We start from the raw sequence: 17,235 nt of genomic DNA, 5'->3' as shown, positions 1-17,235 counted from the left end.
TCCTGATAAGATTTTTATCTGAGAAAATTGCTGTCATACATTTGTTTAATATTATTGCTACCTTGGCATCCACTTTTAGGCATGACAGAAGTTATTTAGTTTTTCAGGCTTGATATAAGTTATCATTTTTGCCTAGTTAAAACACCCCTTCTTCCTGTTTGTGATATGGCCCACTTGTTCCTTGTCTCACCACTCCAAAACCTAACACATCCCACAGCTGCTGACCACATGATATGGTTTGGCTGTGTCCCCACCCAAATCTCATGTTGAATTGTAGTTCCCATAATCCCCAAGTGTCGTGGGAGGGACCCAGTGGGAGGTAACTCAATTATGGGGGCGGTTACCCCCATGCTGCTGTTCTTGTGATGTTGAGTGAGTTCTCATGATATCTGATGGTTTTATAAGGGGCTTTTCCTCCTTTTGCTTGGCACTTTTCCTTGCTGCCATCATGTGAAGAAGGACATGTTTGCTTCCCCTTCCACATGATTGTAAGTTTCCTGAGGACTCCCCAGCCCTGCGGAACTCTGAGTCAATTAAACCTCTTTCCTTTATAAGTTACCCAGTGTCTGCCCATGCCTATGTCCTGAATGGTAGTGCCTAGGTTTTCTTCTAGGGTTTTTATGGTTTTAGGTCTAACATTTAAGTCTTTAATCCATCTTGAATTAATTTTTATATAAGGTGTAAGGAAGGGATCCAGTTTCAGCTTTCTACGTATTGCTAGCCAGTATTCCCAGCACCATTTATTAAATAGGGAATCATTTCCCCATTTCTTGTTTTTGTCAGGTTTGTCAAATATCAGATGGTTGTAGATATGCAGCATTATTTCTGAGGGCTCTGTTCTGTTCTATTGGTCTATATCTCTGTTTTGGTACCAGTACCATGCTGTTTTGGTTACTGTATCCTTGTAGTATAGTTTGAAGTCAGGTAGTGTGATGCCTCCAGCTTTGTTCTTTTGGCTTAGGATTGACTTGGCAATGCGGGCTCTTGTTTGGTTCCATATGAACTTTAAAGTAGTGTTTTCCAATTCTGTGAAGAAAGTCATTTGTAGCTTGATGAGGATGGCATTGAATCTATAAATTACCTTGGACAGTACGGCCATTTTCATGATATTGATTCTTCCTACCCACGAGCATGGAATGTTCTTCCATTTGTTTGTATCCTCTTTTATTTCATTGAGCAGTGGTTTGTAGTTCTCCTTGAAGAGGTCCTTCACATCCCTTGTAAGTTGGATTCCTAGGTATTTTATTCTCTTTGAAGCAATTGTGAATAGGAGTTCACTCATGATTTGGCTGTCTGTTTGTCTGTTATTGGTGTATAAGAATGCTTGTGATTTTTGTGCATTGATTTTGTATCCTGAGAATTTGCTGAAGTTGCTAATCAGCTTAAGGAGATTTTGGGCTGAGACAGTGGGGTTTTCTAGATATACAATCATGTCATCCACAAACAGGGACAATCTGACTTCCTCTTTTCCTACTTGAATACCCTTTATTTCCTTCTCCTGCCTGATTGCCCTGGCCAGAACTTCCAACACTGTGTTGAATAGGAGTGGTGAGAGAGGGCATCCAAGAAACCACCATCAGAGTGAACAGGCAACCTACAGAATGGGAGAAAATTTTTGCAATCTACTCATCTGACAAAGGGCTAATATCCAGAATCTACAATGAACTCAAACAAATTTACAAGAAAAAAACAAACAACCCCATCAACAAGTGGGCAAAGGATATGAACAGACACTTCTCAAAAGAAGACATTTATGCAGCCAAAAGACACATGAAAAAATGCTCATCATCACTGGCCATCAGAGAAATGCAAATCAAAACCACAATGAGATACCATCTCACACCAGTTAGAATGGCGATCATTAAAAAGTCAGGAAACAACAGGTGCTGGAGAGGATGTGGAGTAATAGGAACACTTTTACACTGTTGGTGGGACTGTAAACTAGTTCAACTGTTGTGGAAGTCAGTGTGGCGATTCCTCAGAGATCTAGAACTAGAAATACCATTTGACCCAGCCATCCCATTACTGGGTATATACCCAAAGGACTGTAAATCATGCTGCTATAAAGACACATGCACACGTATGTTTATTGTGGCACTATTCACAATAGCAAAGACTTGGAACCAAGCCAAATGTCCAACAACGATAGACTGGATTAAGAAAATGTGGCACATATACACCATGGAATACTATGCAGCCATAAAAAATGATGAGTTCGTGTCCTTTGTAGGGACATAGATGAAGCTGGAAACCATCATTCTCAGCAAACTATCGCAAGGACAAAAAACCAAACACCGCATGTTCTCACTCCTAGGTGGGAATTGAACCATGAGAACACATGGACACAGGAAGGGGAACATCACACACGAGGGTCTGTTATGGGGTGGGGAGAGGGGAGAGGGATGGCATTAGGAGATATACCTGATGTTAAATGACGAGTTAATGGGTGCAGCACACCAACATGGCACATGTATACATATGTAACAAACCTGCACGTTGTGCACATGTACCCTAAAACTTAAAGCATAATTAAAAAAATAAAATAAGTTACCCAGTCTCAGGTATGTCTTTATTAGCAGCATGAGAACAGACTAATACACCACACTAAAACCTAATGGTCAACACCAGGTTTATGTAAATAAGTTCCCCTCCTTCACAGAGGTTTTCTTTAAATTAGCTAATCAATGAGCCTCACAGGAAAGCCTTAAGGATAATAATACCCGTGGAGCTCATTAAAGGGATAACTTCACAGGTTTTCTCTCTCTTCCTCTCCCCTCCCTGCCTCTTTCCTCTCTCCCCTTCTGTTTTCTCTTTTTTCCCCCACTTATCCCTACTGGGTTGAATTCCCTGCTGCCTCCAGACTCCCCCTGTGGGCACCTGTAACCTCTCTGAGACTTGTGAGTAATAAATTTCTTTTGTTTTATTAATTGTTGTTCACTTCCTCATTGTGTGTCATCTGACACCCGAATGTAACTTTCCCCTATCAGAGCTCACCTACAGAGTGCCTATCTTGGCTTACGGTCATGCTCAAGAAATAGAGTCCACAAGACCAAATTAAAAAGAAATCATAACAATAAAAATCACAACAGCACAACTGCTGAAAACACTACTCTAGAGCCATTAGCAAACTTTTTCTGCAAAGATCTAGAGAGTAAATATTTCCAGCTTTGCAGACCATATGGTCTGTTTCACAATCTCTCAGGCTGTTGCACCATGAAAGTAGTCACAGGTAATAAGTATAAAAATGGGCATGGCTGTGATCCAATAAAATTTATTTACAAAAGCAGGCACTGCACTGGGGGTTTGGCTTATGGGTTGTAGTTTGTCAACCCCTCGTCTATAGGAGATAGGGTGGGCTTTATCATCTATAGACTTGGGTGAGTCAGTTATTCTCTGTCATCTTCCATGTCCTTACCTGTAGAGGAGAGCTAATAAAACCTACCTCACTAAGTGTTGAGAATATTAACTAAGATAGGATATAAAAATACCTAGCATTGTCATAGTTTTCTTTCTTGATTTTTTTCTCCAATAGCCAATGCTCCAATTCATTCTTTCCTTTTTTATTACCCTGATTGGAACCGTTACATTACTTTGGTACAACTACTTTACCTAGCAATTGTTATAATTTAATACTCACAAAAAAAGATTACTAACATTTAATGCTCCCAGAGGAATTGGCATTAGAAACAAGAATTGACTAGCCTAACTGATAGAAGATACATTCAAAGTGTAAACTAGACCAGTGGATTTTAATGTAACAGAGCATAATGAATTACTTGATATGGTTTCAGAGTCCACATTGCAACCAACATTTAAGTTATCACTATCGAGTTTCAATGTAATATCAAAGAAAAATACCTGTGATCATCTGAAAAGGCTATTAAAACATTTCTCCATTTTTTTTTCACTGCTTATCCTCATACAACTGTTTGAGGCTAGGTGTGCTTTATGTTTGGACCAAAACAACATATCATAACAGATTGAATGCAAACAGATATGACAATCCAGCTCATTCGACCAAGCTAGACTTTAAAAGGGACCTTCCAAAACAGAAAACAATGTATTTCTTCTCATAATCTTTTGTTTTTGAAAATAATAATTTTTCCTAAAAATATTTATTGCCTTTAACATGAAATGTGTTTATATTTTAACATTTTCTCAGTTTTAATTTTAATATAGTGAATATAGATGTAACACACATAAACAGAAGCTTTTCGGGTGCTTAATAATTTTGAAGAGTATAAAGGGATCCTGAGACCAAATATTCAAGAACTGCTACCGTAGTATAAGAAGTAAAGGAGCTCAAGAATGATGATAAGTAACAGCTAATGCTTTGCTTGGCTTCACCGTCAGGGAGCGATGAGGGAGTGATGGGGTTTGTGGCAGCCTGTGAAATGCATGCTTTGTGTAAGCAGCACAGTTATCCTTCAGTGCATGCTGATTTTTGCTGTGGGGTAAGGCATGTACAGAAGTTCTAGTTTTTAAAGAAAAGCTAACATTCCAGACCTTAATGTGAAATATCTCGATTTTAATATTGGCCGTACATTCAAGAAAGTATTAGCATCGTGTGTAGCCAAAAGAAATCCACCCAGGGACAGGATGTTGCCTGTGAGACATCAGGTGTAGCCTCTGGTCCAGGTTTGTGGGTTGACAAATCTCTACTACAGGAGAGTGGTATATGTCTATGGTGATAATATTTATCAGTAAGGGTTTCAAGAATGGGTAAGGATTTCAGAATTTTGTGTAGAGGCTAACCCTCCCTACAAAAAAAAAAAAATTACCAGGCTGGTGGCGGGCCTGTATCCCAGTACGAGAGGCTGAGGCAGGAAAAGGGTGAGTGAGCCGAGATTGCGCCACTGTACTCCAGCCTGGGCGACCGAGCGAGACTCCGTCTCAAAAAAAAAAAAAAAATCACCAAGAGCACAAATAGCTTGACTATTGTGTTCAGCCCATTGGGGAGCCTGGAAGAAGGGGGGCTCTTCCTTTTTTCCTCTGAATTCTTTTTCTGAAAATGAGTGCTTTTTGTCTCTACCCCTCACTGTAAAGAAAACCTACTCCACATAACATAATAGCTCTTTGTTTTATTAGTATGGTTGTATTCTTCTGTTCTCAACTGTTTGTCTCCTTATACACTGGCAAAAAAAAAAAAAAAAAAAAAAAAGCATTGCTGGATTCCTTAAAGTTCTGCAGCTTATAGCTCCATTTGTAACAAAAATAAAAAACAACTCAGAAGTAGCACAATTGGAAAATTTGTTGGGATTGTCTGAATAAAAATGCTTTTGCCTTTAATCTAACAGACTAATTTTAAGAGCAAACCAATCCATAGAAAATGTGCTTTTATGTTTCTAAATTAAATAGCTCTAGATTTGTAAATGGTTTAAAATAACAAGTATTGCAATACTCTCAAATTTTCTTTAACATTTTTTGATATTCTGTTTATTTACAAAACAAATAAGCCCTTCTACAGCCCAACCATCAATTATTATTTTCCTCATAGCAACTATGTCAACATTTTTTTTAGCCCTGACATAATCCATCTTTTTCATTTGTGTGATATGAGAACAAAATCAATTTTTGAGGTCTTTGGTATAATGGAAACAGGGAGGGTGGAGTCAGATGGATGTACATGGATCAGAATTTTCCCTCTTTAATTCATATTAGCTATGTGATATAATTTTGAACAAATGGTGAAACTCTTTGAAACCTACTTCTTCTTTAGCAACATGGAAAAGATAAGGCTGATTATGCTAGCACTGAACACAGGGCCTGGCAGGTGGGAATAACTATAACAATAATAAGAGTTAATCTTGAGTGGGAGTTTATCACCACATACTAGGTATTGATTTAAACCCTCTACACGAATTAACTTATTTAATACAAAGGCCTCTTGATGGAGGTACTATGATCATTCCCAGAGATTAAGTAATTTACCCAAAATTATATAGCTAGAAAATTGAAGAGTCAGGATTTGAACCCTGATAGTAGAGCTTAATAAATCTTTCCTTCCTCCTCTTCTACTCCCTCTCTGCTTTAGACACTTTCATTGTGAGGCTACTGGGTCTGTGATGCATTTGAGTAAAAGGAAAGAAAGGAGAGTTGGTGGGTGAAGCACATCTGTGATACACACAGCAGAGCGTGCCCCTGCCAAGAGCACCAAGGATTGGGTGGAGCTAAGAGCTATGTTCAGACTCAAACCCCATTGTGATGATCACCCTAAGTTTAATATACCTTTGGGAATCAAATTTCATGGATGCATTTGAAGAAAAAGAATACAAAATTTGTCCAAAGGTGAACAGTTATTTAGAACGATAAAGGAAGCAATGTATTTTTAACAAGCTGATCAAATATCACAACCACCACGAAATCTAGAAACAAAAGCATGTTTTCATATGTCAATGATTTTATAATATTGTTTTCCATAACAAGAACATAAAGATAATTTAGTTTGTTGGAACTTTAAAAAAATTATAAATAATTGAGTAAAGTTCCTTGGAACTTCATAATTTGTTCTTGGTAATGTCATTTACATTCAGGTTGGCTGTCGGATTTGAGAAAACCGCTAGCAAGTTTCATTTGTAATTGAGCTGTTACAGACGATGTACTCAGTTTGTGGTGCTGCTATGGGTTTTTTCCAGTATATCCAATAATTCTGATAAATTTATTTCACATGTTTCCCATGAAAAAGAAAAAAAATCAATGGCGCATTTATAATTATATGTGCTACATTATTGAGTGTATTTCCTCAGTAAGAGAGAACCTCTGTTCTTATTAGGCATTAATAAGAACCAAATCTTCTACTTACATTTGTAAATCTTTGATGATTGTAAGAATTTTTCACAGACTGGCTTCTGGTTCCATACATTTCAAATTATGTTTCTTCTCTAATACCTGCATACTTCCCTCCCGGATGCTATAAGATCTCTGAGTATTTTGATATGGCCTTTGGCCCTGGTCCTAGTGCCAGATAAGTGGGCACAGTGGGTGGTAGGGGTGTTCCTACACCAGGACAGTCATCAGTAACTTCACTATGTACAGAAGTGACTGTGAACCACCAAAATATACCCACTGAAGTCAGACGAAATGTGCCCCAACTCAACTTCCTTTTAGCTTGATTTCTAAAATGGCTATGGCCACTCTAACACCTGGCACAACGGGAAAGCTGGTTGGATAGTAAATGTGAACAGAAAGCCTTACTAATTTTAACACACGGCAACTAAAATATCTTACTTTTGCACATTTTAAAAAGCAATTGACCATATGCACCACTGCTACGAATCCTCAACTGAACTTTGTGACAAACTCACCAAGTAATTGAAAAAAGATCATGTCACTGACTGGTAGAGAACGGTTTGAAAAAGACACATTATCTTGAAATGATTTGGATGAATGCTAGCTAGTCACCTAACTCAGAGGTTAAAAAAGAAGGAGGCAAAAAATGTAGTGCAATTTATTAATTAATCCTAAGGTGATGGCCTCATAACTGCAAGCATTGGATGCCATTATCAACCAGCCTTTTAAAGACCACTTGAAAAAGCAATAGATATTACGTTATAGGAATTTTGATGAGCAACAACACATGCTGTTCTACAGTTATGAGACTGGGTACTTGTGCATTGGGATAAAATATCCAGTGCGACACTTAACAGTTCAATTTCATACACAACCTAGATGGGAGTGAAGATGGTCTGCTCTGGAAAACTATAATATAAACACACTGCTATCTGAATTGTTTGTGAAGATTTTAATACAATTGTTTGATGAATTGTGAGAATTGAAAAGGCAGTGTTGTATGATTTTTTATAAATCTTAAAGTATATATGTATAACTAAATAAAATATTATAACTAGATCTAATTATTCCAACCATATCTCTACCATATTTAACCATATTCCAACCATAACACGCAGCTGCCAAACCTCAGTAGTATAAGCAACAGGCATGCATTTATCACTCTTGTGTGTGTGTGCAGGCCTCCTGGGGTTGCCCTGGGCTAGCCTACGCAATCTGGGCCAGGCTCCAGGCTGTGGGTTCTGTTTAAGTTGGTGTCAGGTGCTCTCATTCTTCTGAAACAAGCAGGCTGCCTGGGCATTTTCTTCCCTGGCAATGGCAGAAACATGTAAGATGAAGTCCAACTATGTAAGATGCATGTATGATAAAGCCCAACTATGCAAGCACAGCTCAAGCCTCTGCCTGTGTCCTATCCACTAACATGCCATTGGCCGGCAAGTGATGGGGCTGAGTCCAAAGTGAAGGGGCACAGACACAGTTTCCATTTGCCTTGAGATGACAGTTGGTCTCATGGCCAAGTTCTGCATCAGTGGGCAGGGTCAGACTTATTCTGAAGTCTGCTATAACAAATTACTAAAACCTTGATGGCTTAAAACAACAGAAATTTATTCTCTCCAAGTTCTGGAGGCCAGAATTTCAAAATCACTGTGGCTGGACTGAAACCAAGATGCTGGCAGAGCAGTGCTCTCTCCAGAAGCTCTAGAGAAGAAGACATTCCTTGCTTCTTCAGTTTTTGGTGGCTGCCAGCATTCCTTGGCTTGTGGTTACGTCACTCCAATCTTTAAGGCAAGCATCTTCAAGTCTCTCTCTCTCCTCCTTCTTCACATTGCCTTCTCCATGTGTGCCAAATCTCTGTCTGCCTCCCTTTTCTGAAGACACTCGTGATGGCACTTAGGTCTCACTTGGACAATTTGGAAAACCACACGGATCTCATGATCGTTGACTTAATCACATCTGTGAAGTCTTTGCCACGTAAGGCAACATTTACAGTTTTCAGGGATTAGGACCTGATATTTTAGCCACTGTTCTGCCTACGAACACCAGAATTCTTAAAAATGTATAGGTCAGAATAAAAATCTTGTATTTGGAAATGATGAATCATCGCATATTTAGAATGGCATTGTATTTGGTAATTTAATTGGTTATGTGGGATTAGAAAGATTGGGAATTAGGGCAAACACTTGCATTCAGGTGTTCAAGCCTTAAATCCAAAGGCTTTAACAGCTCACCTGCACAGCCCTACTAAACTTCCCTGCCAGCTGCCTTTAAGTCTCTGACCCCTTGACCTTTGACCATTCCCTTTATGATAAGATATAGAAAAATGGTCAAGGAGAGACTGATTTCAATGGTTTTGTGGGGTTACTAGATACAGACAAGAGGTAATAAAATTTGTATTTTATTGATATTCAGACCAGAATCCTGCTAGGACATCTCTGCCTGTGGAAGGAGGGCTGAATGGCACACTGGGAATGGCTTTCTAGGATGACTTCCTGTTGCTACAGACTACAGGCAGCACTTCTGGCCTTGATGTTGTCTGAATAAAGAAGGCATAGGAGTTTCACCAAAGGTAAGAGGCTCTTGTGACCAATTTCTTTTTTTTCTTTTTTTATTTTTTTTGAGACGGAGTCTCGCTCTGTTGCCCAGGCTGGAGTGCAGTGGCGCGATCTCGGCTCACTGCAAGCTTCGCCTCCCGGGTTCACGCCATTATCCTGCCTCAGCCTCTCCGAGTAGCTGGGACTACAGGTGCCCGCCACTATGCCCGGCTAATTTTTTTTGTATTTTTTTAGTAGAGACGGGGTTTCACCGTGGTCTCGATCTCCTGACCTCGTGATCCGCCCGCCTCGGCCTCCCAAAGTGCTGGGATTACAAGCGTGAGCCACTGCGCCCGGCCGAATTTCTTTTTTTTGTTTTTCTTCAGATGGAATCTCGCTCTGTGGCCCAGGCTGGAGTGCAGTGGTGTGATCTCGGCTCACTGCAACCTCCGCCTCCCGGGTTCAAGCAGTTCTCCTGTCTCAGCCTCCCGAGTAGCTGGGATTACAGGCACCTGCCACTGTGTCTGGCTAATTTTTGTATTTTTAATAGAGATGGGGTTTCACCATATTGGTCAGGCTGGTCTTGAACTCCTGACCTCAGATGATCCACCTGCCTCGGCCTCCCAAACTACTGGGATTACAGGCATGAGCCACCGCGCCCAGCCTCTTGTGACCAATTTCTTAAAAGACTTTGGAGATTTGCTTTGGAGGTGAGGAAACTGTGGAGCTTAGAGTTTTCAAGTGCATGGCAGCTTAAGGAGATGCCTCCTAAGAATATAAAGCTCATGTTTTTATTAAATATAATGGAATCTTAGAGGTGGAAATAATAGGGTAAGCTTAATCCAGTTGCCTGACTTTACAAATGGAGTAACTGACACCCTGATTGATTAAGCTTTGCCAAAGTTACAGTATTTGCTCCAGGGCATGGACTAGAACCCAGGTGTTTGGAGGCCAGGCTCAGTGTTTGCCCATTGAGACGATGCAATAGATGCCATTTGTTTGGGCTGCCTGGCTTGCAAGGACTTCTCTTTCCCTGGGAAGAGACACAGAGGGATTTTTTACCAGCATATTGATTACATTCATTGAATGGCATGAAGGTGTCTTGTAGAATGACACAGAAATATCCTGAGCTTGCTTTTAGATATTGCTGCTTTTATTCTGTAGAGTTAATTGAACCTGCTGCTATATATCTAATTTATGCAAAGCTTGTGACACAGGGGGATTGATCCCATAGGCTGTGGTTGTATGGTATGGCCCTGCCTCCCTGCTGAGGGGAGGGTCTCCTGCCCACTCCTGCCCACGAATCTGAAATCTGAAGCGGTGACACCTGGAGAATGGCAGCGGATGCAGCTGTCACTTTGTAGTTGTGCTCTAAAAAGAAGGCATCATGGAGTCTGTGCTCTAAAAAGAAGGTCGCTTGGAGTCTTGATTCCCAACACCCATCAGCTCTGTAACTTGGAGCAAGTTACTGATTTCCCCTTCCTCAGTTTTCTCATCTGTCAAATGGAGATAGTGATACCTACCTTGTGACATTGATTCAAGGACTAAATGAGAAAACACCTTTAAAATGTGTATGGCAGTGCCAGTTACACAGTAAATACTGAGCATTTCTGAGTTACTTATCTCCTGCTGGGAGCCAGGAGAGCCCCCTGAGGTGCCTGTGCTTTCTGAGTCCTGCTTATTCAATTCTCCTTTGATTCTGGCTAATAACCTGAGATCCTTCCAATAAACATCTTTCCCACCTTTCCTTAAACAGGCCGGAATCAGCTTCTGTTTCTTGAAACAGAAATAACTTTAAAAAATTACCGATGGTCAAGCATAAGAGCACCTACATTTTAGGGAGATTATATAGAATGTGATGGCTTTCACCCCGATGCGTGAGTGTGTATGTGTGTGTATCCTGGTAGCAAAAAATGAGAGCACACATTCTATTTGACAAAAAATTAAAAATCAATATTTGAGGGAAGGCGTACTAAAAAGTAATGTGTACTGATGATACTTTACATCTGTGAATGGAAGTTGAGCCAGTCAAATCTGTATAAAGAGTGGACAGACAAATTGATCCAGATAATGATGTGTAGTGAAATGGATCATCATTAATATATTCAAGAGCTTGTTATCAATGCTTAAATTACCAAAATATTGACTTAAGTAACTTTATCGGTCAATGCTAGTAGAGAAAATTGCTGCATCTCACCATATTTATCAGCTCACATAGATCTAAATAGATATAATATACAACTATAAATAAAGTTCAGCTATTCCATTTAGGGGAGAAAGATCATTTTGTTAACCTATATTTCACAACATTAGAGGGACTGATTCCTAATATTATGCACCAAATACACTATTGTTTAGCATCTTGCTGTCTTTGTGTTTTGCATAAATTAGATATATAGCAGCAGGTTCAATTAACCCTACAGAATAAAAATAGCAATTTCTAAAAGCAACTTCAGGATATTTCTGTGTAATTCGACAAGATGCCTTCGTGCCATTCAATGAATGTAATAAATATGCTGGTAAAAATAGCATTTGCATTGGATCTGGAGTGGAAAATAGAATCAGTGGGGGATAATAATAAATACTAAATCTCCAAATGAATCTCGAAGTCCATTAAGACTTTTAATGTTGTATTTGAAGCTCATAACTCCAGGCAATTCCCTGTCTAACTTAGCTTTGGCAAATGTTTATTTTGAGAAATGCTCAGTCGTCTGTTTTACAAGCTGGTTCTCTTTCACCTAAAACTTTCCATAAGAAAGTTGTTGGCATAAAAATTAACTCCATTTTTGGAAGTCTTGGGCTCACCTGCTTTAGGGTTGAGGACATACATGAAAGGAATAATGACCGTCTGAACAAGGAAGAATCTGAGAGGATATCATATCCAGCCTTGCATTCACAGATTGGAAATTGAGGCTGAGAATGATGAGGTACCTGTGCAAGATCACACAGGAATTTGGTAGGGCCAGGATCATGCTCAGTCTCAATCCAAAACTCTTTTCACCACATCCATATTAACTGTCACTTTACACTCAAAGAGACTGTACCCTGGTGAGGTTAAGTGACTTACTAAGAAGGTCAGATGGCTAGTTAATGGCTGATGGTGACTAGCAGGCCTCTTAAGGTTTGTCTTCTGGTTTTGATCTAATTCTGATAAAGAACTGAGCCAATGGGCCCTGCAAACTCTCCTGTGATCTAAAGATGACTTCTATATCTTCCCAAATATATATCTTCCTAGGTTTTGCTTTAATGAGGGAGATACCCCTTTTGTTCATTTTCAGCCCAATGTCTAATTATGAAAACTACCCTTGGGAAAAATATTGGCTCAAATTTGTCCTAAAGCACTCTGGATTTACCCAGACCTCACCAGCTAGTGAGTACAAACAAGATCCCAGTAACATTAGGACCAATGTTTTTCCGGCTCATGGACTCCGCTGGCATAGACAAAAGTAGATTGGGCTCCTAGCTTAGGCTTTTCTGGGATATCTGGCCACATAGGGGTATCAATGACAAGTAGGGATGAGAAGCAGAGGTGCTAGTATCAAACTTCGCCTATTGTACCATTGTCCCTTTAGACAGTTCCGCATATACCCAGAGAAGCTTCAACAACCTGGCAGTTGCTTTCTATAGCCCTGTTGCTCGTGTCAATGACTAATTTTTCTTCGTCTATTAAACTTGTGACTTCTCTTCCTCAATTCATTCACTCAACAGATTTGTATGGAGCTCCCATCTATTAGGTTCCAGGAACTAGGGATAGCATGATGAATGGCCAGATGTGGTCCCTAGCCTGATGGAGCTTATATTCTGGAGGGAGACACAGACAGTAAATACATAAGCAAACAATATACCAAAGATTTCAGATTATGATAAGTGCAAAGTAGTAACTATACAAAGTATTATAATAAAGAATAATGGTGGGTGTGAGAGCAAACCCACTTTGTGTAGTGGGGTCAAGAAAGGCCTCTGAGAGGATGACACTTAGGCTGAGGCCTGACAGATGAGGAAGGGCCAGACATATGGGGACCCAGGGAAGGAGGAATTCCAGGTAGAGGCATCAACAAGGGTGTTGACACGAGGCTAATATGGCTGAGGGGTGTTGAGCAAGGAGGAGAGAGCCAGGAGATACATTTCTAAAAGAGACCTAGGCGAATAATTAATCCTCATTTTTAGGAAGAGGGAAGGCTATTGCTATAAACAGAGGGTGAGGAAGAAAATATTTGACTGCTATGTTTTTACTCCTCCTGGATATATGCGGTATCTATGTGTTGTGCATACTGTAGTGCTGTGTGCAGATCTCTACTCCAGGGTTGATAGTGCTGTGTGCAGATCTCTACTCCAGGGTTGATGTACCCATCCTAAACCTGGCAATATGACTGTTCACATCTGTACCTATTACTGGGAATTCCCCCTTCCCCTACAGAAGGCAACTACCCAGTTATGTCCATCACCCCTCTCCTGAGAGGAGCCCATGATCAATGACTTCTTGATGTGGAGATCCAAAAGTCTGGGATTCTTGATTCAATTTGGGGTGACTTTCAAGGACCATTCTAGCTCCCCAAAGCATTGTGAGGTCTCTTCCCAATCTCACATTCCTTGTTTATTCTTTGTAGGCTTATCTCTTGTAAAATATCCACAACCCAATAAACATTCAGCATGCAATTGTTCATATTAGAGATTATTTCCGGGCAACTCAATCTAGTATAGTTAGTCCTAGGTGTGGCCCTAGAATGCTGACTCCAAAATGGAGTTTTGGATATGAGTCACCATTTATTCACCATTTATAGCCAGTGATGGCTGGCAATATCTACCCCTGGTGGGATAGTCCCTAGCAGACTGAGGCATTGCAATAGTTAAAACTTTCACTAAAAGTGAGCTGAAATGGGATACTAGTGGAAGGGGGGCTGGTGCAATATTATTGGCTATTGAGGGATGTGAGGAAAGTGGTAACTTTAAGGACTATTGCATTGGGTGACTGTTGCTGAGTGCCATTAATTCTTTGAAGAGCAGCAATAGCCGGCTCAGGGTGATTAATCAACCATTTCAAAATGTGAAAGCCAGAGGTCTCCTTGGCAGCATTTAAGAAAACCCTAATCTACAGTTAGAGGGAAGACAGAGTAGAGAACTTAAGAGTAGTGGAGCTTCAGAGAGGGTTGAATTCTTAAGCCTTGGCAGGTCTCCTATGCTAAAGTTGAGGACCTTACAGAGAAGGAGAGGGAGCTACCTCGTGTGATGGGAATATCTGAGTAGATGCACTTTAGAATTTTGAACTCTCAGGTTCTTCCAAACTTGCTGGGTCTGCAGAAGTGGCACATCCCCCTTGTTAGAAAACAGTGATTCCCCTTTGTTTGCCTGAGGTTCATGAGGAGGGTTCAAGTGAAGCAGATGACTTATAAGATAATGCCTTGCTCTCTCGGCATCTACCTCTCCATGTCCCCTCTTTTTCTTTTCTTTTTTTTTTTTTTGCCATTCAACAAATAATGAGGGTTGAGTTATGATATAACCAGGCTGGGGAGGAGCTGGACTTGCTGAGGGAGGAGCGGGACCATACAATAAAGTAGCCACAGGTCCTGGCCAACATGTACCAGCAGGAACTGGGAGACTATGCGTGGGACTGGAGCCTAAAGAATAAGTGGGGCATAAATTTGGATGGGGAGAGTTTACCAATATAGAATTCTATAATATATAATTTAATACACTAGCATGGATTCCAAGAGATGGTACAAGGATTCCAATATACTTCTAAAATGGCTCTTAGAAACTTGGAGAAAGTGAAGGTCCACCTACACTAAGTGAAGTAGAGGATATGACAAATGACAGAGGGAGGAATAAAAAGACTCAAAAAAGTGGGCATGCTAGGGTAGATACACTGCGCTAAAACCAGAAAACCCACTGGTTGACTGAGTTCTACAGGGAATCCCAGAGGGACACCATCATTGATAAAAATATCAATAGGGATTGGCTCCTGTAGGCCAGGAATGATGGCAGGAGATGTTGTAATAGAGCAGGACTCCCTGATGATAGGGATGCTAGGCTACTGAAGGGAGAGAGGCCCAGGTGGCTGCATCAAGGAGTGGAGTGAATGCTTACAATGAGCAGTCAAAGCCAGAAGAACAGCCATGAGGCCAGCCTATAGAAAGATAAGGGGTTTGTTAGCAGATCATGGAGCACGGTACTCCTAGAAGGAAGTTGGAAGGACAGCCAACAAGGATATTACTTAGTTTATACAAATCAAAAGAAATCAAGAATTAAGAGGCTTATGGTTGTCACCTCAATAAAAACTTGTGATATCTTGTCAAGTTTCTAGGCCTGAACTATTTCTCAGTTCCATACCCATTGATGGAATCTAGGCTGGGCCCTATGAAGAAGGACTTTAGTGTGGCAAGTGTAGTCAGTAGTAATTCCCTAGATTTTTTCACAAAGGACCCATTTACTCTGATAATTGTGCATTGGGGAAAGAGAAATAAGCTATTTTGATGATTGTTAGAGAGTCTGGACTGATAATAATATCAGGAACCCCAAGTGCCAGCCTAGCCCCACTTTTAAAGTGAAGGTTATCAGGGCCAGGTAGTAAAGAAATCCTGGGACAGACCTAAACTACGGTGGTTCCTCTGGATCTAGACCTACTTGCTGGTCATTTTCCTAGTCCCTGAATATGAAACTGGAATGGACTTACTTGGGAGTTGGCAAAATCCCCTTGACCTGAAGGGTAAGAGCTATCTTAGTGGAGGAAGCCAAGTGGAAGTCTCTGCCAGTGCCTCCTCCCTCTCTGAGCTAAGAATGAATCAGAAACAACACTGCATCTCTGACGTCAAAGAACTAAAGAAGGCAGGACTGGTCATTTCCCTATTTTATTCTCCAATATGGCTCCCCCAAACCAGGTGGATCATGGCAGATGATAGTGGCTACTCTAAACTTGACCAAATAGCTTCCACAATTGAAGTACCAAGCTGGAGGTGAGGGTTTTTTTTTTTTTTTTTTTTCCTGGAGCAGATTAACACAGCCTTGGGCTAGGTATGTGGTCATTAATCTGACAAACTGACAAATGTGTCCTCTTCCATTTTTATTAGAAAATACAGTTATATTTAGTATAACACATAAGAATAGTCATTTATAATTTTGTTCCAGGGCTATGTTAACTTTTCTCCCTTGTCTTGTATAATCTGAAGGGACAGGAACCATCTAAATATTCCTTAGAATATCACAATAGTCTACTATATTGATCATGTTATGTTAATCAGATTAGATGAACAGAAAGTGGCAGGCACATTGGAGATCTTGATAAGTTGTATGTCCTCCAGAGTATGGGAAATAAACTCTGTGAATATTCAGGGGCCTGTCTCATTAATGAAGCTTTTAGGGTTCAATGGCATGTGCCATGCTGGGACATATTCCTCAAGTAAAGGAAAATTTATTGCAACTTGCATTTCTCACTCACAAAAAAGAAGCACAGTGCTTCATGTTCTGGGGGTAGCATATTTTGTACCATTCCTACCCATTGACATGAGGTCATAGAAGTCTGTCTGGTTGAAGTGGGGCCCAGAGAAAGAAAGAAAGCTCTGCAGTAGGCCTAGCTATGAAGGAAGCAGCTCTGTTGCTTGGGCCACATGGCCTGGCCACATCTTTGGAACTAGATCTACTGATGGTAGTAAAAGAAAAAAAAGGCAACAACTGCGTGGTATTTATGGGAATCACCAATAGGAAAATATCAATGTGGACTCCTAGGACTTTGAAGCTAGGCCATTTCATCAGCAGCAGAGAAGTACTGTATACACCACTCAGCAAGCAATGCCTGGCACACTTCTGGACCTTGGTAGAGATTGCATATCTGACTGTGGGACATCAAATGACTTGTCCATTATGAGCAGTTGGTGTCTAACCCCCCAAGTCATAAGGCAAGGTCAGCCCATCAGCATTCCAT

The 17,235-nt window shown here is 40.5% G+C and overlaps 1 long non-coding RNA gene across 1 annotated transcript in view; it reads left to right on the top strand.

Annotated features, from left to right (window-relative positions):
• LOC131380760 (uncharacterized) overlaps positions 1-17,235 on the top strand; it is an 89,071-nt gene that overhangs the window by 1,815 nt on the left and 70,021 nt on the right. The window contains exon 2 of the long non-coding RNA XR_009208933.1: positions 9,199-9,355. This is a non-coding gene — a long non-coding RNA (uncharacterized LOC131380760). The remainder of the gene's footprint in view (positions 1-9,198; positions 9,356-17,235) is intronic.

Source organism: Hylobates moloch, unplaced genomic scaffold (genome assembly GCF_009828535.3).
Source record: "Hylobates moloch isolate HMO894 unplaced genomic scaffold, HMol_V3 SCAFFOLD_1, whole genome shotgun sequence".
In the NCBI taxonomy this organism is placed as follows: domain Eukaryota; kingdom Metazoa; phylum Chordata; class Mammalia; order Primates; family Hylobatidae; genus Hylobates; species Hylobates moloch.
Note: the sequence above shows the minus strand (reverse complement) of the source record. Positions and strands in the feature narration are given on the sequence as shown.